General features: G+C 37.2%; 1 protein-coding gene across 1 annotated transcript in view; it reads right to left on the bottom strand.

Moving 5' to 3' along the window:
* LOC311243434 (protein zyg-11 homolog) overlaps positions 1–27,568 on the bottom strand; it is a gene marked incomplete at its 5' end in the record, with an annotated part of 95,603 nt that overhangs the window by 22,043 nt on the left and 45,992 nt on the right. The gene's annotated exons all lie outside the window — the stretch shown is intronic.

Below are 27,568 nucleotides of genomic sequence, written 5' to 3'. Positions count from 1 at the left end.
ATACAGTATAATACCTGTGTGATATCAATAATGTTACAGCGCTGCTGTGTTAAATACAGTATAATACCTGTATGATATCAATAATGTTACAGCGCTGCTGTGTTAAATACAGTATAATACCTGTGTGATATCAATAATGTTACAGTGCTGCTGTGTTAAATACAGTATAATACCAGTGTGATATCAATAATGTTACAGCGCTGCTGTGTTAAATACAGTATAATACCTGTGTGATATCAATAATGTTACAGTGCTGCTGTGTTAAATACAGTATAATACCTGTATGATATCAATAATGTCTACAGTGCTGCTGTGTTAAATACAGTATAATACCTGTATGATATCAATAATGTTACAGTGCTGCTGTGTTAAATACAGTATAATACCTGTAGTGATATCAATAATGTTACAGTGCTGCTGTGTTAAATACAGTATAATACCTGTGTGATATCAATAATGTTACAGTGCTGCTGTGTTAAATACAGTATAATACCTGTGTGATATCAATAATGTTACAGTGCTGCTGTGTTAAATACAGTATAATACCTGTATGATATCAATAATGTTACAGTGCTGCTGTGTTAAATACAGTATAATACCTGTATGATATCTAATTGTTACAGTTGCCTGCTGTGTTAAATACAGTTATAATACCCTGTATCCAGATATCAATACTGTTACCTTGCTGCTGTGTTCAATACAGTATAATACCTGTGTGATATCAATAATGTTACAGTGCTGCTGTGTTAAAATACAGTATAATACCTGTGTGACCTATCAATAATGTTACAGTGCTGCTGTGTTAAATACAGTATAATACCTGTTGATCAATAATGTTACAGTGCTGCTGTGTTAAAATACAGTATAATACCTGTGATATCATAATGTTACAGTGCTGCTGTGTTAAATACAGTATAATACCTGTATGATATCAATAATGTTACAGTGCTGCTGTGTTAAATACAGTATAATACCTGTATGATATCAATAATGTTACAGTGCTGCTGTGTTAAATACAGTATAATACCTGTGTGATATCAATAATGTTACAGTGCTGCTGTGTTAAATACAGTATAATACCTGTGTGATATCAATAATGTTACAGTGCTGCTGTGTTAAATACAGTATAATACCTGTGTGATATCAATAATGTTACAGTGCTGCTGTGTTAAATACAGTATAATACCTGTATGATATCAATAATGTTACAGTGCTGCTGTGTTAAATACAGTATAATACCTGTATGATATCAATAATGTTACAGTGCTGCTGTGTTAAATACAGTATAATACCTGTATGATATCAATAATGTTACAGTGCTGCTGTGTTAAATACAGTATAATACCTGTATGATATCAATAATGTTACAGTGCTGCTGTGTTAAATACAGTATAATACCTGTATGATATCAATAATGTTACAGTGCTGCTGTGTTAAATACAGTATAATACCTGTGTGATATCAATAATGTTACAGTGCTGCTGTGTTAAATACAGTATAATACCTGTATGATATCAATAATGTTACAGTGCTGCTGTGTTAAATACAGTATAATACCTGTGTGATATCAATAATGTTACAGTGCTGCTGTGTTAAATACAGTATAATACCTGTGTGATATCAATAATGTTACAGTGCTGCTGTGTTAAATACAGTATAATACCTGTGTGATATCAATAATGTTACAGTGCTGCTGTGTTAAATACAGTATAATACCTGTGTGATATCAATAATGTTACAGTGCTGCTGTGTTAAATACAGTATAATACCTGTGTGATATCAATAATGTTACAGTGCTGCTGTGTTAAATACAGTATAATACCAGTATGATATCAATAATGTTACAGTGCTGCTGTGTTAAATACAGTATAATACCTGTGTGATATCAATAATGTTACAGTGCTGCTGTGTTAAATACAGTATAATACCAGTATGATATCAATAATGTTACAGTGCTGCTGTGTTAAATACAGTATAATACCTGTGTGATATCAATAATGTCACAGTGGCTGCTGTGTTAAATACAGTATAATACCAGTGTGATATCAATAATGTTACAGTGCTGCTGTGTTAAATACAGTATAATACCTGTGTGATATCAATAATGTTACAGCGCTGCTGTGTTAAATACAGTATAATAACTGTGTGATATCAATAATGTTACAGCGCTGCTGTGTTAAATACAGTATAATACCTGTGTGATATCAATAATGTTACAGTGCTGCTGTGTTAAATACAGTATAATACCTGTGTGATATCAATAATGTTACAGTGCTGCTGTGTTAAATACAGTATAATACCTGTGTGATATCAATAATGTTACAGTGCTGCTGTGTTAAATACAGTATAATACCAGTGTGATATCAATAATGTTACAAGTGCTGCTGTGTTAAATACAGTATAATACCAGTGTGATATCAATAAGTTACAGTGCTGCTGTGTTAAATACAGTATAATACCAGTGTGATATCAATAATGTTACAGTGCTGCTGTGTTAAATACAGTATAATACCAGTGTGATATCAATAATGTTACAGCGCTGCTGTGTTAAATACAGTATAGTATGATATCAATAATGTTACAGCGCTGCTGTGTTAAATACAGTATAATACCTGTGTGATATCAATAATGTTACAGTGCTGCTGTGTTAAATACAGTATAATACCTGTGTGATATCAATAATGTTACAGTGCTGCTGTGTTAAATACAGTATAATACCTGTATGATATCAATAATGTTACAGTGCTGCTGTGTTAAATACAGTATAATACCTGTATGATATCAATAATGTTACAGTGCTGCTGTGTTAAATACAGTATAATACCTGTATGATATCAATAATGTTACAGTGCTGCTGTGTTAAATACAGTATAGTATGATATCAATAATGTTACAGTGCTGCTGTGTTAAATACAGTATAATACCTGTATGATATCAATAATGTTACAGTGCTGCTGTGTTAAATACAGTATAATACCTGTATGATATCAATAATGTTACAGTGCTGCTGTGTTAAATACAGTATAATACCTGTGTGATATCAATAATGTTACAGTGCTGCTGTGTTAAATACAGTATAGTATGATATCAATAATGTTACAGTGCTGCTGTGTTAAATACAGTATAATACCTGTATGATATCAATAATGTTACAGTGCTGCTGTGTTAAATACAGTATAATACCTGTGTGATATCAATAATGTTACAGCGCTGCTGTGTTAAATACAGTATAATACCTGTGTGATATCAATAATGTTACAGTGCTGCTGTGTTAAATACAGTATAATACCTGTGTGATATCAATAATGTTACAGCGCTGCTGTGTTAAATACAGTATAATACCTGTATGATATCAATAATGTTACAGCGCTGCTGTGTTAAATACAGTATAATACCTGTGTGATATCAATAATGTTACAGTGCTGCTGTGTTAAATACAGTATAATACCTGTATGATATCAATAATGTTACAGCGCTGCTGTGTTAAATACAGTATAATACCTGTGTGATATCAATAATGTTACAGTGCTGCTGTGTTAAATACAGTATAATACCTGTGTGATATCAATAATGTTACAGTGCTGCTGTGTTAAATACAGTATAATACCTGTGTGATATCAATAATGTTACAGCGCTGCTGTGTTAAATACAGTATAGTGTGATATCAATAATGTTACAGCGCTGCTGTGTTAAATACAGTATAATACCTGTGTGATATCAATAATGTCACAGTGCTGCTGTGTTAAATACAGTATAATACCTGTGTGATATCAATAATGTTACAGTGCTGCTGTGTTAAATACAGTATAATACCTGTGTGATATCAATAATGTTACAGTGCTGCTGTGTTAAATACAGTATAATACCTGTGTGATATCAATAATGTTACAGCGCTGCTGTGTTAAATACAGTATAATACCTGTATGATATCAATAATGTTACAGTGCTGCTGTGTTAAATACAGTATAATACCTGTGTGATATCAATAATGTTACAGCGCTGCTGTGTTAAATACAGTATAATACCAGTATGATATCAATAATGTTACAGCGCTGCTGTGTTAAATACAGTATAATACCTGTGTGATATCAATAATGTTACAGTGCTGCTGTGTTAAATACAGTATAATACCTGTATGATATCAATAATGTGACAGTGCTGCTGTGTTAAATACAGTATAATACCTGTGTGATATCAATAATGTTACAGTGCTGCTGTGTTAAATACAGTATAATACCTGTGTGATATCAATAATGTTACAGCGCTGCTGTGTTAAATACAGTATAATACCTGTGTGATATCAATAATGTTACAGCGCTGCTGTGTTAAATACAGTATAATACCTGTATGATATCAATAATGTTACAGTGCTGCTGTGTTAAATACAGTATAATACCTGTGTGATATCAATAATGTTACAGCGCTGCTGTGTTAAATACAGTATAATACCTGTGTGATATCAATAATGTTACAGCGCTGCTGTGTTAAATACAGTATAATACCTGTATGATATCAATAATGTTACAGTGCTGCTGTGTTAAATACAGTATAATACCTGTGTGATATCAATAATGTTACAGTGCTGCTGTGTTAAATACAGTATAATACCTGTATGATATCAATAATGTTACAGTGCTGCTGTGTTAAATACAGTATAATACCTGTGTGATATCAATAATGTTACAGTGCTGCTGTGTTAAATACAGTATAATACCTGTATGATATCAATAATGTTACAGTGCTGCTGTGTTAAATACAGTATAATACCAGTGTGATATCAATAATGTTACAGTGCTGCTGTGTTAAATACAGTATAATACCAGTGTGATATCAATAATGTTACAGTGCTGCTGTGTTAAATACAGTATAATACCAGTGTGATATCAATAATGTTACAGTGCTGCTGTGTTAAATACAGTATAATACCAGTGTGATATCAATAATGTTACAGCGCTGCTGTGTTAAATACAGTATAGTATGATATCAATAATGTTACAGCGCTGCTGTGTTAAATACAGTATAATACCTGTGTGATATCAATAATGTTACAGTGCTGCTGTGTTAAATACAGTATAATACCTGTGTGATATCAATAATGTTACAGTGCTGCTGTGTTAAATACAGTATAATACCTGTATGATATCAATAATGTTACAGTGCTGCTGTGTTAAATACAGTATAATACCTGTATGATATCAATAATGTTACAGTGCTGCTGTGTTAAATACAGTATAATACCTGTATGATATCAATAATGTTACAGTGCTGCTGTGTTAAATACAGTATAGTATGATATCAATAATGTTACAGTGCTGCTGTGTTAAATACAGTATAATACCTGTATGATATCAATAATGTTACAGTGCTGCTGTGTTAAATACAGTATAATACCTGTATGATATCAATAATGTTACAGTGCTGCTGTGTTAAATACAGTATAATACCTGTGTGATATCAATAATGTTACAGTGCTGCTGTGTTAAATACAGTATAGTATGATATCAATAATGTTACAGTGCTGCTGTGTTAAATACAGTATAATACCTGTATGATATCAATAATGTTACAGTGCTGCTGTGTTAAATACAGTATAATACCTGTGTGATATCAATAATGTTACAGCGCTGCTGTGTTAAATACAGTATAATACCTGTGTGATATCAATAATGTTACAGTGCTGCTGTGTTAAATACAGTATAATACCTGTGTGATATCAATAATGTTACAGCGCTGCTGTGTTAAATACAGTATAATACCTGTATGATATCAATAATGTTACAGCGCTGCTGTGTTAAATACAGTATAATACCTGTGTGATATCAATAATGTTACAGTGCTGCTGTGTTAAATACAGTATAATACCTGTGTGATATCAATAATGTTACAGTGCTGCTGTGTTAAATACAGTATAATACCTGTATGATATCAATAATGTTACAGCGCTGCTGTGTTAAATACAGTATAATACCTGTGTGATATCAATAATGTTACAGTGCTGCTGTGTTAAATACAGTATAATACCTGTGTGATATCAATAATGTTACAGTGCTGCTGTGTTAAATACAGTATAATACCTGTGTGATATCAATAATGTTACAGCGCTGCTGTGTTAAATACAGTATAGTGTGATATCAATAATGTTACAGCGCTGCTGTGTTAAATACAGTATAATACCTGTGTGATATCAATAATGTTACAGTGCTGCTGTGTTAAATACAGTATAATACCTGTGTGATATCAATAATGTTACAGTGCTGCTGTGTTAAATACAGTATAATACCTGTGTGATATCAATAATGTCACAGTGCTGCTGTGTTAAATACAGTATAATACCTGTGTGATATCAATAATGTTACAGTGCTGCTGTGTTAAATACAGTATAATACCTGTGTGATATCAATAATGTTACAGTGCTGCTGTGTTAAATACAGTATAATACCTGTGTGATATCAATAATGTTACAGCGCTGCTGTGTTAAATACAGTATAATACCTGTATGATATCAATAATGTTACAGTGCTGCTGTGTTAAATACAGTATAATACCTGTGTGATATCAATAATGTTACAGCGCTGCTGTGTTAAATACAGTATAATACCAGTATGATATCAATAATGTTACAGCGCTGCTGTGTTAAATACAGTATAATACCTGTGTGATATCAATAATGTTACAGTGCTGCTGTGTTAAATACAGTATAATACCTGTATGATATCAATAATGTTACAGTGCTGCTGTGTTAAATACAGTATAATACCTGTGTGATATCAATAATGTTACAGTGCTGCTGTGTTAAATACAGTATAATACCTGTGTGATATCAATAATGTTACAGCGCTGCTGTGTTAAATACAGTATAATACCTGTGTGATATCAATAATGTTACAGCGCTGCTGTGTTAAATACAGTATAATACCTGTATGATATCAATAATGTTACAGTGCTGCTGTGTTAAATACAGTATAATACCTGTGTGATATCAATAATGTTACAGCGCTGCTGTGTTAAATACAGTATAATACCTGTGTGATATCAATAATGTTACAGCGCTGCTGTGTTAAATACAGTATAATACCTGTATGATATCAATAATGTTACAGTGCTGCTGTGTTAAATACAGTATAATACCTGTGTGATATCAATAATGTTACAGTGCTGCTGTGTTAAATACAGTATAATACCTGTATGATATCAATAATGTTACAGTGCTGCTGTGTTAAATACAGTATAATACCTGTGTGATATCAATAATGTTACAGTGCTGCTGTGTTAAATACAGTATAATACCTGTATGATATCAATAATGTTACAGTGCTGCTGTGTTAAATACAGTATAATACCAGTGTGATATCAATAATGTTACAGTGCTGCTGTGTTAAATACAGTATAATACCTGTGTGATATCAATAATGTTACAGTGCTGCTGTGTTAAATACAGTATAATACCTGTGTGATATCAATAATGTTACAGCGCTGCTGTGTTAAATACAGTATAATACCTGTTTGATATCAATAATGTTACAGTGCTGCTGTGTTAAATACAGTATAATACCTGTGTGATATCAATAATGTTACAGTGCTGCTGTGTTAAATACAGTATAATACCTGTATGATATCAATAATGTTACAGTGCTGCTGTGTTAAATACAGTATAATACCTGTGTGATATCAATAATGTTACAGTGCTGCTGTGTTAAATACAGTATAATACCTGTGTGATATCAATAATGTTACAGTGCTGCTGTGTTAAATACAGTATAATACCTGTGTGATATCAATAATGTTACAGCGCTGCTGTGTTAAATACAGTATAATACCTGTGTGATATCAATAATGTTACAGTGCTGCTGTGTTAAATACAGTATAATACCTGTGTGATATCAATAATGTTACAGTGCTGCTGTGTTAAATACAGTATAATACCTGTATGATATCAATAATGTCACAGTGCTGCTGTGTTAAATACAGTATAATACCAGTGTGATATCAATAATGTTACAGTGCTGCTGTGTTAAATACAGTATAATACCTGTATGATATCAATAATGTTACAGTGCTGCTGTGTTAAATACAGTATAATACCTGTGTGATATCAATAATGTTACAGTGCTGCTGTGTTAAATACAGTATAATACCTGTGTGATATCAATAATGTTACAGTGCTGCTGTGTTAAATACAGTATAATACCTGTATGATATCAATAATGTTACAGTGCTGCTGTGTTAAATACAGTATAATACCTGTATGATATCAATAATGTTACAGTGCTGCTGTGTTAAATACAGTATAGTATGATATCAATAATGTTACAGTGCTGCTGTGTTAAATACAGTATAATACCTGTTTGATATCAATAATGTTACAGCGCTACTGTGTTAAATACAGTATAATACCTGTGTGATATCAATAATGTTACAGCGCTGCTGTGTTAAATACAGTATAGTGTGATATCAATAATGTTACAGCGCTGCTGTGTTAAATACAGTATAATACCTGTGTGATATCAATAATGTTACAGCGCTGCTGTGTTAAATACAGTATAGTGTGATATCAATAATGTTACAGCGCTGCTGTGTTAAATACAGTATAGTGTGATATCAATAATGTTACAGTGCTGCTGTGTTAAATACAGTATAATACCTGTATGATATCAATAATGTTACAGCGCTGCTGTGTTAAATACAGTATAGTGTGATATCAATAATGTTACAGTGCTGATGTGTTAAATACAGTATAATACCTGTGTGATATCAATAATGTTACAGTGCTGCTGTGTTAAATACAGTATAATACCTGTATGATATCAATAATGTTACAGTGCTGCTGTGTTAAATACAGTATAATACCAGTGTGATATCAATAATGTTACAGTGCTGCTGTGTTAAATACAGTATAATACCAGTGTGATATCAATAATGTTACAGTGCTGATGTGTTAAATACAGTATAATACCTGTGTGATATCAATAATGTTACAGTGCTGCTGTGTTAAATACAGTATAATACCTGTATGATATCAATAATGTTACAGTGCTGCTGTGTTAAATACAGTATAATACCTGTATGATATCAATAATGTTACAGTGCTGCTGTGTTAAATACAGTATAGTGTGATATCAATAATGTTACAGTGCTGCTGTGTTAAATACAGTATAATACCTGTATGATATCAATAATGTTACAGTGCTGCTGTGTTAAATACAGTATAATACCAGTGTGATATCAATAATGTTACAGTGCTGCTGTGTTAAATACAGTATAATACCAGTGTGATATCAATAATGTTACAGTGCTGCTGTGTTAAATACAGTATAATACCTGTGTGATATCAATAATGTTACAGTGCTGCTGTGTTAAATACAGTATAATACCTGTATGATATCAATAATGTTACAGTGCTGCTGTGTTAAATACAGTATAATACCTGTGTGATATCAATAATGTTACAGTGCTGCTGTGTTAAATACAGTATAATACCTGTGTGATATCAATAATGTTACAGTGCTGCTGTGTTAAATACAGTATAATACCTGTATGATATCAATAATGTTACAGCGCTGATGTGTTAAATACAGTATAGTATGATATCAATAATGTTACAGCGCTGCTGTGTTAAATACAGTATAATACCTGTATGATATCAATAATGTTACAGTGCTGCTGTGTTAAATACAGTATAATACCTGTGTGATATCAATAATGTTACAGTGCTGCTGTGTTAAATACAGTATAATACCAGTGTGATATCAATAATGTTACAGTGCTGCTGTGTTAAATACAGTATAATACCTGTGTGATATCAATAATGTTACAGTGCTGCTGTGTTAAATACAGTATAATACCTGTATGATATCAATAATGTTACAGTGCTGCTGTGTTAAATACAGTATAATACCTGTATGATATCAATAATGTTACAGTGCTGCTGTGTTAAATACAGTATAATACCTGTGTGATATCAATAATGTTACAGTGCTGCTGTGTTAAATACAGTATAATACCTGTATGATATCAATAATGTTACAGTGCTGCTGTGTTAAATACAGTATAATACCAGTGTGATATCAATAATGTTACAGTGCTGCTGTGTTAAATACAGTATAATACCAGTATGATATCAATAATGTTACAGTGCTGCTGTGTTAAATACAGTATAATACCTGTGTGATATCAATAATGTTACAGTGCTGCTGTGTTAAATACAGTATAATACCTGTGTGATATCAATAATGTTACAGTGCTGCTGTGTTAAATATAGTATAATACCTGTATGATATCAATAATGTTACAGCGCTGATGTGTTAAATACAGTATAATACCTGTGTGATATCAATAATGTTACAGTGCTGCTGTGTTAAATACAGTATAATACCTGTGTGATATCAATAATGTTACAGTGCTGCTGTGTTAAATACAGTATAATACCTGTATGATATCAATAATGTTACAGTGCTGCTGTGTTAAATACAGTATAATACCTGTGTGATATCAATAATGTTACAGTGCTGCTGTGTTAAATACAGTATAATACCTGTGTGATATCAATAATGTTACAGTGCTGCTGTGTTAAATACAGTATAATACCTGTGTGATATCAATAATGTTACAGTGCTGCTGTGTTAAATACAGTATAATACCTGTATGATATCAATAATGTTACAGTGCTGCTGTGTTAAATACAGTATAATACCAGTGTGATATCAATAATGTTACAGTGCTGCTGTGTTAAATACAGTATAATACCAGTATGATATCAATAATGTTACAGTGCTGCTGTGTTAAATACAGTATAATACCTGTGTGATATCAATAATGTTACAGTGCTGCTGTGTTAAATACAGTATAATACCTGTGTGATATCAATAATGTTACAGTGCTGCTGTGTTAAATATAGTATAATACCTGTATGATATCAATAATGTTACAGCGCTGATGTGTTAAATACAGTATAATACCTGTGTGATATCAATAATGTTACAGTGCTGCTGTGTTAAATACAGTATAATACCTGTGTGATATCAATAATGTTACAGTGCTGCTGTGTTAAATACAGTATAATACCTGTATGATATCAATAATGTTACAGTGCTGCTGTGTTAAATACAGTATAATACCTGTGTGATATCAATAATGTTACAGTGCTGCTGTGTTAAATACAGTATAATACCTGTGTGATATCAATAATGTTACAGTGCTGCTGTGTTAAATACAGTATAATACCTGTGTGATATCAATAATGTTACAGTGCTGCTGTGTTAAATACAGTATAATACCTGTATGATATCAATAATGTTACAGCGCTGCTGTGTTAAATACAGTATAATACCTGTGTGATATCAATAATGTTACAGCGCTGCTGTGTTAAATACAGTATAATACCTGTGTGATATCAATAATGTTACAGTGCTGCTGTGTTAAATACAGTATAATACCTGTGTGATATCAATAATGTTACAGTGCTGCTGTGTTAAATACAGTATAATACCTGTGTGATATCAATAATGTTACAGTGCTGCTGTGTTAAATACAGTATAATACCTGTGTGATATCAATAATGTTACAGCGCTGCTGTGTTAAATACAGTATAATACCTGTGTGATATCAATAATGTTACAGTGCTGCTGTGTTAAATACAGTATAGTATGATATCAATAATGTTACAGTGCTGCTGTGTTAAATACAGTATAATACCTGTATGATATCAATAATGTTACAGTGCTGCTGTGTTAAATACAGTATAATACCAGTATGATATCAATAATGTTACAGTGCTGCTGTGTTAAATACAGTATAATACCTGTGTGATATCAATAATGTTACAGTGCTGCTGTGTTAAATACAGTATAATACCTGTATGATATCAATAATGTTACAGTGCTGCTGTGTTAAATACAGTATAATACCTGTGTGATATCAATAATGTTACAGTGCTGCTGTGTTAAATACAGTATAATACCTGTGTGATATCAATAATGTTACAGTGCTGCTGTGTTAAATACAGTATAATACCTGTGTGATATCAATAATGTTACAGTGCTGCTGTGTTAAATACAGTATAATACCTGTATGATATCAATAATGTTACAGTGCTGCTGTGTTAAATACAGTATAATACCTGTGTGATATCAATAATGTTACAGCGCTGCTGTGTTAAATACAGTATAATACCTGTATGATATCAATAATGTTACAGTGCTGCTGTGTTAAATACAGTATAATACCTGTGTGATATCAATAATGTTACAGTGCTGCTGTGTTAAATACAGTATAATACCTGTATGATATCAATAATGTTACAGCGCTGCTGTGTTAAATACAGTATAATACCTGTATGATATCAATAATGTTACAGCGCTGCTGTGTTAAATACAGTATAATACCTGTATGATATCAATAATGTTACAGTGCTGCTGTGTTAAATACAGTATAATACCTGTGTGATATCAATAATGTTACAGTGCTGCTGTGTTAAATACAGTATAATACCTGTGTGATATCAATAATGTTACAGCGCTGCTGTGTTAAATACAGTATAATACCAGTATGATATCAATAATGTCACAGTGCTGCTGTGTTAAATACAGTATAATACCTGTGTGATATCAATAATGTTACAGTGCTGCTGTGTTAAATACAGTATAATACCTGTGTGATATCAATAATGTTACAGCGCTGATGTGTTAAATACAGTATAATACCAGTGTGATATCAATAATGTTACAGTGCTGCTGTGTTAAATACAGTATAATACCTGTGTGATATCAATAATGTTACAGCGCTGCTGTGTTAAATACAGTATAATACCTGTATGATATCAATAATGTTACAGTGCTGCTGTGTTAAATACAGTATAATACCAGTATGATATCAATAATGTTACAGTGCTGCTGTGTTAAATACAGTATAATACCTGTGTGATATCAATAATGTTACAGCGCTGCTGTGTTAAATACAGTATAGTATGATATCAATAATGTTACAGTGCTGCTGTGTTAAATACAGTATAATACCTGTATGATATCAATAATGTTACAGTGCTGCTGTGTTAAATACAGTATAATACCTGTGTGATATCAATAATGTTACAGCGCTGCTGTGTTAAATACAGTATAATACCTGTATGATATCAATAATGTTACAGCGCTGCTGTGTTAAATACAGTATAATACCTGTGTGATATCAATAATGTTACAGTGCTGCTGTGTTAAATACAGTATAATACCTGTATGATATCAATAATGTTACAGTGCTGCTGTGTTAAATACAGTATAATACCTGTGTGATATCAATAATGTTACAGTGCTGCTGTGTTAAATACAGTATAATACCTGTATGATATCAATAATGTTACAGTGCTGCTGTGTTAAATACAGTATAATACCTGTATGATATCAATAATGTTACAGTGCTGCTGTGTTAAATACAGTATAATACCTGTATGATATCAATAATGTTACAGTGCTGCTGTGTTAAATACAGTATAATACCAGTGTGATATCAATAATGTTACAGTGCTGCTGTGTTAAATACAGTATAATACCTGTGTGATATCAATAATGTTACAGTGCTGCTGTGTTAAATACAGTATAATACCTGTATGATATCAATAATGTTACAGTGCTGCTGTGTTAAATACAGTATAATACCTGTGTGATATCAATAATGTTACAGTGCTGCTGTGTTAAATACAGTATAATACCTGTGTGATATCAATAATGTTACAGTGCTGCTGTGTTAAATACAGTATAATACCTGTGTGATATCAATAATGTTACAGTGCTGCTGTGTTAAATACAGTATAATACCTGTGTGATATCAATAATGTTACAGTGCTGCTGTGTTAAATACAGTATAATACCTGTGTGATATCAATAATGTTACAGTGCTGCTGTGTTAAATACAGTATAATACCAGTGTGATATCAATAATGTTACAGCGCTGCTGTGTTAAATACAGTATAATACCAGTGTGATATCAATAATGTTACAGTGCTGCTGTGTTAAATACAGTATAATACCTGTATGATATCAATAATGTTACAGTGCTGCTGTGTTAAATACAGTATAATACCTGTGTGATATCAATAATGTTACAGTGCTGCTGTGTTAAATACAGTATAATACCTGTATGATATCAATAATGTTACAGTGCTGCTGTGTTAAATACAGTATAATACCAGTATGATATCAATAATGTTACAGTGCTGCTGTGTTAAATACAGTATAATACCTGTATGATATCAATAATGTTACAGTGCTGCTGTGTTAAATACAGTATAATACCTGTATGATATCAATAATGTTACAGTGCTGCTGTGTTAAATACAGTATAATACCTGTATGATATCAATAATGTTACAGTGCTGCTGTGTTAAATACAGTATAATACCTGTGTGATATCAATAATGTTACAGTGCTGCTGTGTTAAATACAGTATAATACCTGTGTGATATCAATAATGTTACAGTGCTGCTGTGTTAAATACAGTATAATACCTGTGTGATATCAATAATGTTACAGTGCTGCTGTGTTAAATACAGTATAATACCTGTGTGATATCAATAATGTTACAGTGCTGCTGTGTTAAATACAGTATAATACCTGTGTGATATCAATAATGTTACAGTGCTGCTGTGTTAAATACAGTATAATACCTGTATGATATCAATAATGTTACAGTGCTGCTGTGTTAAATACAGTATAATACCTGTGTGATATCAATAATGTTACAGCGCTGCTGTGTTAAATACAGTATAATACCAGTGTGATATCAATAATGTTACAGTGCTGCTGTGTTAAATACAGTATAATACCTGTATGATATCAATAATGTTACAGTGCTGCTGTGTTAAATACAGTATAATACCTGTGTGATATCAATAATGTTACAGTGCTGCTGTGTTAAATACAGTATAATACCTGTATGATATCAATAATGTTACAGTGCTGCTGCGTTAAATACAGTATAATACCTGTGTGATATCAATAATGTTACAGTGCTGCTGTGTTAAATACAGTATAATACCTGTGTGATATCAATAATGTTACAGCGCTGCTGTGTTAAATACAGTATAATACCTGTGTGATATCAATAATGTTACAGTGCTGCTGTGTTAAATACAGTATAATACCTGTGTGATATCAATAATGTTACAGTGCTGCTGTGTTAAATACAGTATAATACCTGTGTGATATCAATAATGTTACAGTGCTGCTGTGTTAAATACAGTATAATACCTGTGTGATATCAATAATGTTACAGCGCTGCTGTGTTAAATACAGTATAATATGATATCAATAATGTTACAGTGCTGCTGTGTTAAATACAGTATAATACCTGTGTGATATCAATAATGTTACAGCGCTGCTGTGTTAAATACAGTATAATACCAGTGTGATATCAATAATCTCACAGCGCTGCTGTGTTAAATACAGTATAATACCTGTATGATATCAATAATGTTACAGCGCTGCTGTGTTAAATACAGTATAATACCTGTGTGATATCAATAATGTTACAGTGCTGCTGTGTTAAATACAGTATAATACCTGTGTGATATCAATAATGTTACAGTGCTGCTGTGTTAAATACAGTATAATACCTGTGTGATATCAATAATGTTACAGCGCTGCTGTGTTAAATACAGTATAATACCTGTGTGATATCAATAATGTTACAGTGCTGCTGTGTTAAATACAGTATAATACCAGTGTGATATCAATAATGTTACAGCGCTGCTGTGTTAAATACAGTATAATACCAGTGTGATATCAATAATGTTACAGTGCTGCTGTGTTAAATACAGTATAATACCAGTATGATATCAGCAGATACTGGGGATGACAGAAACACGGACACACTGATAATATATATATATTAGGGATGCTCGATATTGGCTTTTTTACCGATACCGATATACCGATATTGTCCAACTCTTAATTTCCGATACCGATATCAACCGATATCAACCGATACCGATATATGCAGGGTTTCCCCCCCAAAAAACGGAATAATTTCAGGTAATTAACATTACATATGTCTTGTTCGGAATTAACACAATATTATGCATACTTTTGACAATAAATAAAATCAGAATTTGTTCTTACTTGCTTGCCTGGGTAAATATTTTTTTTGAAACCGATACCGATATTTTCCGATATCACATTTTAATGCCGATATCGGCCGATAATATCGGACATCCCTAATATATATTAATAATAATAACTGATAATATCACTATCAAAAGTGTATAGATAGATAGATAGATAGATAGATAGATAGATAGATAGATAGATAGATAGATAGATAGATAGATAGATAGATAGATAGATAGATAGACTGATAGACAGACAGATAGATAGATAGACTGATAGACATTGACAGTTCTCATTCAGTTGTTTCACGTTATGTCTGCATCATAAATTAAAAATAAGCACATGATAAAATTCAATTAAATCATATCTATCAATATCAATAAGAGCGTGATGAGATAAAAGCAGGTGTATAAAACAAGTGTGTAAAAACAGGTGTATAAATACGGTGCTCCTCATAGCAAATTAAATGACAAAAAACGATTATTTTATATCCGATATACTATTATACCTTACATTTTAATTGTTTATTTGTTTGTGTATTGTTATTTGCACTTACAAACATACATTCTGGAATAAAAGAAGTAAAAGAAGAACAGTTAAAATGTGCAGGAAAGGTCAAAAAGCCCAAGGACTTGTAAGCGACCTCCCCTCTTAAACCTATATATGATAACTACACAGAACCCCCCCCCCACACATTATGCACAAACACACATGCGCATATCCCTCTCTCATACGCACAGATACATACAATACAGCATTATACAACAATTATAATGTTGGAAAAAAAGACTGCTCACAAATACACATGGATACTACAGACTACAGGATCTGTAGTTCTTTGTTCAGCTTGCTTTTAAATGTATTTAACGTGGAACATGTTTCTGTTAGATTGTGTATATATACCATTCCACATCACTGCACCTTGATAAACAAATGAGAATTTGGCAACAGAGGTCCTACAGAAAGGAATGTGTAAGTCTTTATTTCTTCTTGTGAGATGTGCATGATAATGAGAATTAAACTCAAAATAACTTTGAAAGAGGCGGCTGGGTGGCGTAGCGGAGATTGCGCTCGTCACCAATGCAAGAGACTCCGGTATCGAATCCCAGTCTAGCATTGCCTTCGGCTTGGGCCGGCCGTCGTACTGGCTCATTTGGCAGAGTCAGCGGGTGGAAGTCGATGGGTGGGGATTGGACGTTGTGGACAGCGACCCCTACAGGTCGGTTGGGAGACGCCTGCACAGCAGAGACAGACGTTACACCTCGCCAATGAGAGTCCGCGCTGGCAGGTGAAAAGATGTGACAGGCTGCCTCCTCGTGTGCCGAAGGGAACACATGATGCAAGGCTTCTATCCTCCCTACAACCGACCAGTGGGGGGCATAGTCGAGCAACGTTCAAGACAGGGGAGGGGAGAATTGGATACACGAAAAATTGGGATGGGAGAAAAATTTAAAAATAAGGAGAAAAAGTGGATAAAAAATTACTTTGAAAGAAATTAGGCAACGATAAAGGAAGACCAATCACTTTGTACATAAGAACCCCTGTTTGATACTTGTTGACCTCATACATTGTGAGTAGTTGCAGTTGTTTAAATAATGGTTTGGTTGGGGCTAAATAAGAAGAGTTGGTTGCAATTCTTACAAAATTCTTGTCAGTGACGAAGAGATTTGTGTCATCAGCGAATAATATAGGTGACAATAAACAATAAACTGGATGCATTTGCAAGATCATTCACATAAATCCAAAAACAACAAGGGTCCTAGAATGGACGTCATTGGGAAAGTCCATGTACTGCGTTTCTCCATATACTATAATCCAATGCGTGTAAAGTGCTTTGAGATACCTTATGTAAGGCGCTATATGAAATAAATATATTACTATTATTATTATCAGCGTATACCTATCGACACCAAACTGACCTATAGGCTGCTGGACATCCTTATATAGTCAAGACACGGACAGCGTAATCTGTCAGACAGCAACCAATCAATACTTGACATGTTACCAATAATCTCATTGACAGATATGGCAGGTTTTGCATTCCATTTACATTCCATTTAGCTGATGCTTTTATCCAAGGCGACTTGTATAGCATTTCATTTCACTTGTATAACATTTCATTTAACTTTTATAGCGGTTTATTTCACTTGTATAGCGTTTCATTTAACTTGTATAGCGTTTCATTTCACTTGTATAGCGTTTCATTTCACTTGTATAGCGTTTCATTTAGCGTTACATTTCACTTGTATAGAATTTTATTTCACTTGTATAGCGTTTCATTTCACTTGTATAGCATTTAATTTAACTTTTATAGCGTTTCATTTAGCGTTTCATTTCACTTGTATAGCGTTTCATTACACTTGTATAGAATTTCATTTCACTTGTATAGCGTTTCATTTCACTTGTATAGAATTTCATTTCACTTGTATAGAATTTCATTTCACTTGTATAGCGTTTCATTTCACTTGTATAGAATTTCATTTCACTTGTATAGCGTTTCATTTCACTTGTATAGAATTTCATTTCACTTGTATAGAATTTCATTTCACTTGTATAGAATTTCATTTAACTTGTATAGCATTTCATTTCACTTGTATAGCGTTTCATTTCACTTGTATAGCATTTAATTGAACTTTTATAGCGTTTCATTTAGCGTTTCATTTCACTTGTATAGAATTTCATTTCACTTGTATAGAATTTCATTTCACTTGTATAGCGTTTCATTTCACTTGTATAGCGTTTCATTTCACTTGTATAGAATTTCATTTCACTTGTATAGAATTTCATTTCACTTGTATAGAATTTCATTTCACTTGTATAGAGTTTCATTTAACTTGTATAGCGTTTCATTTAACTTGTATAGCGTTTCATTTCACTTGTATAGAATTTCATTTCACTTGTATAGAATTTCATTTCACTTGTATAGAATTTCATTTCACTTGTATAGCATTTCATTTCACTTGTATAGCGTTTCATTTAGCGTTTCATTTCACTTGTATAGAATTTTATTTCACTTGTATAGCGTTTCATTTCACTTGTATAGCGTTTCATTTCACTTGTATATAATTTCATACAAGAATTACAGCCCAAAGTGATTCACAGCAGTAAAAAGACTTTGGGTCCTTGAGAAGCGCTATATAAATAAAATGAATTATTATTATTATTATTATTATTATTATTATTATTATTATTATTATTATTATTATTATTATTATTATTATTATTATTATTATTATTATTATTATATAGACCAAATAAAAGCAATGCAGAGAATAAGAACAAGGGTAAAAGCAATGCAGATAATAACAATACAAATATTGATTGAAAAGAGCCAAACCGACGATTAAGTTGAAACAATATATATATATATATATATATATATATATATATATATATATATATATATATATATATATATATATATATATATATATATATATATATATATTATATATATATACTCACACAATTTAAAACCTGACAATCTTTCTTCCCTATTTGATACCCACAGTTTACAACCTGACGGTCTTCAAAATTGGAGCAGAAATAGCTCAACAACAAACAACAATAAAATAGCGCTCATTTCATCACAGTATGGAAGTGTGTGGCAGTGAAAGGGTTAACCTTCTGTAGTGTGGTTGTGAAAGGGTTAACCCTCTGTCGTGTGGCAGTGAAAGGGTTAACCCTTCTGTAATGTCGCAGTGAACGGGTTAACCCTTTGGTAGTGTGGTAGTTAAAAGGCTAAGGTGAAGAGTGTTAGAGTGTTTAGCTTACTTTTAGCATCCAGAATGTCTATAGATAATAAATCTATACTGTATATATACTATAGATAAATCGATACTGTATAGATAAATTATGCTTTGGTGCGTAATTAGCATCGGCTGCAGATTTTCTTTTGGCTGTGGTCGGGAACCTCCAATAGACCAGCAGTAGTACATGATCGTAATGTTCTAGGAGGCACATAGTTGACAAGATAATTGACAATGTAGCTCGGTCATGTTCTATTTAGTGCTTTGTATATAAGGAGGAGGATCTTGAAATGGATTCTAAATGTTACCAGAAGCCAGCGCAGAGTAGCTAACACCGGACTGATGTGGTCTCTCCTCTTGGTTCTAGTTAGTAGCCTAGCTGCAGAGCAGCTAACACCGGACTGATGTGGTCTCTCCTCGTGGTTCTAGTGAGTAGTCTAGCTGCAGAGTAGCTAACACCGGACTGATGTGGTCTCTCCTCTTGGTTCTAGTGAGTAGTCTAGCTGCAGAGTAGCTAACACTGGACTGATGTGGTCCCTCCTCTTGGTTCTAGTGAGTAGCCTAGCTGCAGAGTAGCTAACACCGGACTGATGTGGTCTCTCCTCTTGGTTCTAGTGAGTAGCCTAGCTGCAGAGTAGCTAACACCGGACTGATGTGGTCTCTCCTCTTGGTTCTAGTGAGTAGCCTAGCTGCAGAGTAGCTAACACTGGACTGATGTGGTCCCTCCTATTGGTTCTAGTTAGTAGCCTAGCTGCAGAGCAGCTAACACCGGACTGATGTGGTCTCTCCTCTTGGTTCTAGTGAGTAGCCTAGCTGCAGAGTAGCTAACACTGGACTGATGTGGTCTCTCCTCTTGGTTCTAGTGAGTAGCCTAGCTGCAGAGTAGCTAACACCGGACTGATGTGGTCTCTCCTCGTGGTTCTAGTTAGTAGCCTAGCTGCAGAGTAGCTAACACCGGACTGATGTGGTCCCTCCTCGTGGTTCTAGTTAGTAGCCTAGCTGCAGAGTAGCTAACACCGGACTGATGTGGTCTCTCCTCTTGGTTCTAGTGAGTAGCCTAGCTGCAGAGTAGCTAACACCGGACTGATGTGGTCTCTCCTCTTGGTTCTAGTTAGTAGCCTAGCTGCAGAGTAGCTAACACTGGACTGATGTGGTCTCTCCTCTTGGTTCTAGTGAGTAGCCTAGCTGCAGAGTAGCTAACACTGGACTGATGTGGTCTCTCCTCTTGGTTCTAGTGAGTAGCCTAGCTGCAGAGTAGCTAACACTGGACTGATGTGGTCTCTCCTCTTGGTTCTAGTGAGTAGCCTAGCTGCAGAGTAGCTAACACTGGACTGATGTGGTCTCTCCTCTTGGTTCTAGTGAGTAGCCTAGCTGCAGAGTAGCTAACACTGGACTGATGTGGTCTCTCCTCTTGGTTCTAGTTAGTAGCCTAGCTGCAGAGTAGCTAAAACCGGACTGATGTGGTCCCTCCTCTTGGTTCTAGTGAGTAGCCTAGCTGCAGAGTAGCTAACACTGGACTGATGTGGTCTCTCCTCTTGGTTCTAGTGAGTAGCCTAGCTGCAGAGTAGCTAACACTGGACTGATGTGGTCTCTCCTCTTGGTTCTAGTTAGTAGCCTAGCTGCAGAGTAGCTAACACCGGACTGATGTGGTCTCTCCTCTTGGTTCTAGTGAGTAGCCTAGCTGCAGAGTAGCTAACACTGGACTGATGTGGTCTCTCCTCTTGGTTCTAGTCAGTAGCCTAGCTGCAGAGTAGCTAACACTGGACTGATGTGGTCTCTCCTCTTGGTTCTAGTCAGTAGCCTAGCTGCAGAGTAGCTAACACCGGACTGATGTGGTCTCTCCTCTTGGTTCTAGTGAGTAGCCTAGCTGCAGAGTAGTTAACACTGGACTGATGTGGTCTCTCCTCTTGGTTCTAGTGAGTAGCCTAGCTGCAGAGTAGCTAACACCGGACTGATGTGGTCTCTCCTCTTGGTTCTAGTGAGTAGCCTAGCTGCAGAGTAGCTAACACTGGACTGATGTGGTCTCTCCTCGTGGTTCTAGCGAGTAGCCTAGCTGCAGAGTAGCTAACACTGGACTGATGTGGTCTCTCCTCTTGGTTCTAGTGAGTAGCCTAGCTGCAGAGTAGCTAACACCGGACTGATGTGGTCCCTCCTCTTGGTTCTAGTGAGTAGCCTAGCTGCAGAGTAGCTAACACCGGACTGATGTGGTCTCTCCTCTTGGTTCTAGTTAGTAGCCTAGCTGCAGAGTAGCTAACACTGGACTGATGTGGTCTCTCCTCTTGGTTCTAGTGAGTAGCCTAGCTGCAGAGTAGCTAACACCGGACTGATGTGGTCCCTCCTCATGGTTCTAGTCAGTAGCCTAGCTGCAGAGTAGCTAACACCGGACTGATGTGGTCTCTCCTCTTGGTTCTAGTTAGTAGCCTAGCTGCAGAGTAGCTAACACTGGACTGATGTGGTCTCTCTTGGTTCTAGTTAGTAGCCTAGCTGCAGAGTAGCTAACACTGGACTGATGTGGTCTCTCCTCTTGGTTCTAGTGAGTAGCCTAGCTGCAGAGTAGCTAACACTGGACTGATGTGGTCCCTCCTCTTGGTTCTAGTCAGTAGCCTAGCTGCAGAGCAGCTAACACCGGACTGATGTGGTCTCTCCTCTTGGTTCTAGTGAGTAGCCTAGCTGCAGAGTAGCTAACACCGGACTGATGTGGTCCCTCCTCGTGGTTCTAGTGAGTAGCCTAGCTGCAGAGTAGCTAACACTGGACTGATGTAGTCTCTCCTCTTGGTTCTAGTTAGTAGCCTAGCTGCAGAGCAGCTAACACCGGACTGATGTGGTCTCTCCTCTTGGTTCTAGTGAGTAGCCTAGCTGCAGAGTAGCTAACACCGGACTGATGTGGTCCCTCCTCGTGGTTCTAGTGAGTAGCCTAGCTGCAGAGTAGCTAACACTGGACTGATGTGGTCTCTCCTCTTGGTTCTAGTTAGTAGCCTAGCTGCAGAGTAGCTAACACTGGACTGATGTGGTCCCTCCTCTTGGTTCTAGTGAGTAGCCTAGCTGCAGAGTAGCTAACACTGGACTGATGTGGTCTCTCCTCTTGGTTCTAGTTAGTAGCCTAGCTGCAGAGTAGCTAACACCGGACTGATGTGGTCTCTCCTCTTGGTTCTAGTGAGTAGCCTAGCTGCAGAGTAGCTAACACTGGACTGATGTGGTCTCTCCTCGTGGTTCTAGTTAGTAGCCTAGCTGCAGAGTAGCTAACACTGGACTGATGTGGTCTCTCCTCTTGGTTCTAGTGAATAGCCTAGCTGCAGAGTAGCTAACACCGGACTGATGTGGTCCCTCCTCTTGGTTCTAGTGAGTAGCCTAGCTGCAGAGTAGCTAACACCGGACTGATGTGGTCCCTCCTCTTGGTTCTAGTTAGTAGCCTAGCTGCAGAGTAGCTAACACTGGACTGATGTGGTCTCTCCTCTTGGTTCTAGTGAGTAGCCTAGCTGCAGAGTAGCTAACACCGGACTGATGTGGTCCCTCCTCTTGGTTCTAGTGAGTAGCCTAGCTGCAGAGTAGCTAACACCGGACTGATGTGGTCTCTCCTCTTGGTTCTAGTTAGTAGCCTAGCTGCAGAGTAGCTAACACTGGACTGATGTGGTCTCTCCTCTTGGTTCTAGTGAGTAGCCTAGCTGCAGAGTAGCTAACACCGGACTGATGTGGTCCCTCCTCATGGTTCTAGTCAGTAGCCTAGCTGCAGAGTAGCTAACACCGGACTGATGTGGTCTCTCCTCTTGGTTCTAGTTAGTAGCCTAGCTGCAGAGTAGCTAACACTGGACTGATGTGGTCTCTCTTGGTTCTAGTTAGTAGCCTAGCTGCAGAGTAGCTAACACTGGACTGATGTGGTCTCTCCTCTTGGTTCTAGTGAGTAGCCTAGCTGCAGAGTAGCTAACACTGGACTGATGTGGTCCCTCCTCTTGGTTCTAGTCAGTAGCCTAGCTGCAGAGCAGCTAACACCGGACTGATGTGGTCTCTCCTCTTGGTTCTAGTGAGTAGCCTAGCTGCAGAGTAGCTAACACCGGACTGATGTGGTCCCTCCTCGTGGTTCTAGTGAGTAGCCTAGCTGCAGAGTAGCTAACACTGGACTGATGTAGTCTCTCCTCTTGGTTCTAGTTAGTAGCCTAGCTGCAGAGCAGCTAACACCGGACTGATGTGGTCTCTCCTCTTGGTTCTAGTGAGTAGCCTAGCTGCAGAGTAGCTAACACCGGACTGATGTGGTCCCTCCTCGTGGTTCTAGTGAGTAGCCTAGCTGCAGAGTAGCTAACACTGGACTGATGTGGTCTCTCCTCTTGGTTCTAGTTAGTAGCCTAGCTGCAGAGTAGCTAACACTGGACTGATGTGGTCCCTCCTCTTGGTTCTAGTGAGTAGCCTAGCTGCAGAGTAGCTAACACTGGACTGATGTGGTCTCTCCTCTTGGTTCTAGTTAGTAGCCTAGCTGCAGAGTAGCTAACACCGGACTGATGTGGTCTCTCCTCTTGGTTCTAGTGAGTAGCCTAGCTGCAGAGTAGCTAACACTGGACTGATGTGGTCTCTCCTCGTGGTTCTAGTTAGTAGCCTAGCTGCAGAGTAGCTAACACTGGACTGATGTGGTCTCTCCTCTTGGTTCTAGTGAATAGCCTAGCTGCAGAGTAGCTAACACCGGACTGATGTGGTCCCTCCTCTTGGTTCTAGTGAGTAGCCTAGCTGCAGAGTAGCTAACACTGGACTGATGTGGTCTCTCCTCTTGGTTCTAGTTAGTAGCCTAGCTGCAGAGTAGCTAACACTGGACTGATGTGGTCTCTCTTCTTGGTTCTAGTTAGTAGCCTAGCTGCAGAGTAGCTAAGACCGGACTGATGTGGTCCCTCCTCTTGGTTCTAGTGAGTAGCCTAGCTGCAGAGCAGCTAACACCGGACTGATGTGGTCTCTCCTCTTGGTTCTAGTGAGTAGCCTAGCTGCAGAGTAGCTAACACTGGACTGATGTGGTCTCTCCTCTTGGTTCTAGTCAGTAGCCTAGCTGCAGAGCAGCTAACACCGGACTGATGTGGTCTCTCCTCGTGGTTCTAGTGAGTAGCCTAGCTGCAGAGTAGCTAACACTGGACTGATGTGGTCTCTCCTCTTGGTTCTAGTTAGTAGCCTAGCTGCAGAGTAGCTAACACTGGACTGATGTGGTCTCTCCTCTTGGTTCTAGTTAGTAGCCTAGCTGCAGAGTAGCTAACACTGGACTGATGTGGTCTCTCCTCTTGGTTCTAGTGAGTAGCCTAGCTGCAGAGTAGCTAACACCGGACTGATGTGGTCTCTCCTCTTGGTTCTAGTGAGTAGCCTAGCTGCAGAGCAGCTAACACTGGACTGATGTGGTCTCTCCTCTTGGTTCTAGTGAGTAGCCTAGCTGCAGAGTAGCTAACACTGGACTGATGTGGTCTCTCCTCTTGGTTCTAGTGAGTAGCCTAGCTGCAGAGTAGCTAACACCGGACTGATGTGGTCTCTCCTCGTGGTTCTAGTGAGTAGCCTAGCTGCAGAGTAGCTAACACTGGACTGATGTGGTCTCTCCTCTTGGTTCTAGTGAGTAGCCTAGCTGCAGAGTAGCTAACACTGGACTGATGTGGTCTCTCCTCTTGGTTCTAGTGAGTAGCCTAGCTGCAGAGTAGCTAACACTGGACTGATGTGGTCCCTCCTCTTGGTTCTAGTGAGTAGCCTAGCTGCAGAGTAGCTAACACTGGACTGATGTGGTCTCTCCTCTTGGTTCTAGTGAGTAGCCTAGCTGCAGAGTAGCTAACACTGGACTGATGTGGTCCCTCCTCGTGGTTCTAGTGAGTAGCCTAGCTGCAGAGTAGCTAACACTGGACTGATGTGGTCCCTCCTCTTGGTTCTAGTGAGTAGCCTAGCTGCAGAGTAGCTAACACTGGACTGATGTGGTCTCTCCTCTTGGTTCTAGTTAGTAGCCTAGCTGCAGAGTAGCTAACACTGGACTGATGTGGTCTCTCCTCGTGGTTCTAGTTAGTAGCCTAGCTGCAGAGTAGCTAACACCGGACTGATGTGGTCTCTCCTCTTGGTTCTAGTGAGTAGCCTAGCTGCAGAGCAGCTAACACCGGACTGATGTGGTCTCTCCTCTTGGTTCTAGTCAGTAGCCTAGCTGCAGAGTAGCTAACACCGGACTGATGTGGTCCCTCCTCTTGGTTCTAGTGGGTAGCCTAGCTGCAGAGTAGCTAACACTGGACTGATGTGGTCTCTCCTCGTGGTTCTAGTGAGTAGCCTAGCTGCAGAGTAGCTAACACCGGACTGATGTGGTCTCTCCTCTTGGTTCTAGTGAGTAGCCTAGCTGCAGAGTAGCTAACACCGGACTGATGTGGTCTCTCCTCTTGGTTCTAGTGAGTAGCCTAGCTGCAGAGTAGCTAACACCGGACTGATGTGGTCCCTCCTCGTGGTTCTAGTTAGTAGCCTAGCTGCAGAGTAGCTAACACTGGACTGATGTGGTCTCTCCTCTTGGTTCTAGTGAGTAGCCTAGCTGCAGAGTAGCTAACACCGGACTGATGTGGTCTCTCCTCTTGGTTGTAGTGAGTAGCCTAGCTGCAGAGTAGCTAACACCGGACTGATGTGGTCCCTCCTCGTGGTTCTAGTGAGTAGCCTAGCTGCAGAGTAGCTAACACCGGACTGATGTGGTCTCTCCTCTTGGTTCTAGTGAGTAGCCTAGCTGCAGAGTAGCTAACACTGGACTGATGTGGTCTCTCCTCTTGGTTCTAGTGAGTAGCCTAGCTGCAGAGTAGCTAACACTGGACTGATGTGGTCTCTCCTCTTGGTTCTAGTGAGTAGCCTAGCTGCAGAGTAGCTAACACTGGACTGATGTGGTCTCTCCTCTTGGTTCTAGTGAGTAGCCTAGCTGCAGAGCAGCTAACACTGGACTGATGTGGTCTCTCCTCTTGGTTCTAGTTAGTAGCCTAGCTGCAGAGCAGCTAACACCGGACTGATGTGGTCCCTCCTCTTGGTTCTAGTGAGTAGCCTAGCTGCAGAGCAGCTAACACCGGACTGATGTGGTCCCTCCTCGTGGTTCTAGTGAGTAGCCTAGCTGCAGAGTAGCTAACACTGGACTGATGTGGTCTCTCCTCTTGGTTCTAGTGAGTAGCCTAGCTGCAGAGTATCTAACACTGGACTGATGTGGTCTCTCCTCTTGGTTCTAGTTAGTAGCCTAGCTGCAGAGTAGCTAACACTGGACTGATGTGGTCTCTCCTCGTGGTTCTAGTGAGTAGCCTAGCTGCAGAGCAGCTAACACTGGACTGATGTGGTCTCTCCTCTTGGTTCTAGTTAGTAGTCTAGCTGCAGAGTAGCTAACACTGGACTGATGTGGTCTCTCCTCGTGGTTCTAGTGAGTAGCCTAGCTGCAGAGTAGCTAACACCGGACTGATGTGGTCTCTCCTCTTGGTTCTAGTTAGTAGCCTAGCTGCAGAGTAGCTAACACCGGACTGATGTGGTCTCTCCTCTTGGTTCTAGTTAGTAGCCTAGCTGCAGAGTAGCTAACACTGGACTGATGTGGTGCCTCCTCGTGGTTCTAGTGAGTAGCCTAGCTGCAGAGTAGCTAATACTGGACTGATGTGGTCTCTCCTCTTGGTTCTAGTGAGTAGCCTAGCTGCAGAGTAGCTAACACTGGACTGATGTGGTCCCTCCTTGTGGTTCTAGTGAGTAGCCTAGCTGCAGAGTAGCTAACACTGGACTGATGTGGTCTCT

This window comes from Notolepis coatsorum (assembly GCF_963971535.1).
Source record: "Notolepis coatsorum genome assembly, chromosome: 17".
Taxonomy (NCBI): domain Eukaryota; kingdom Metazoa; phylum Chordata; class Actinopteri; order Aulopiformes; family Paralepididae; genus Notolepis; species Notolepis coatsorum.
Note: the sequence above shows the minus strand (reverse complement) of the source record. Positions and strands in the feature narration are given on the sequence as shown.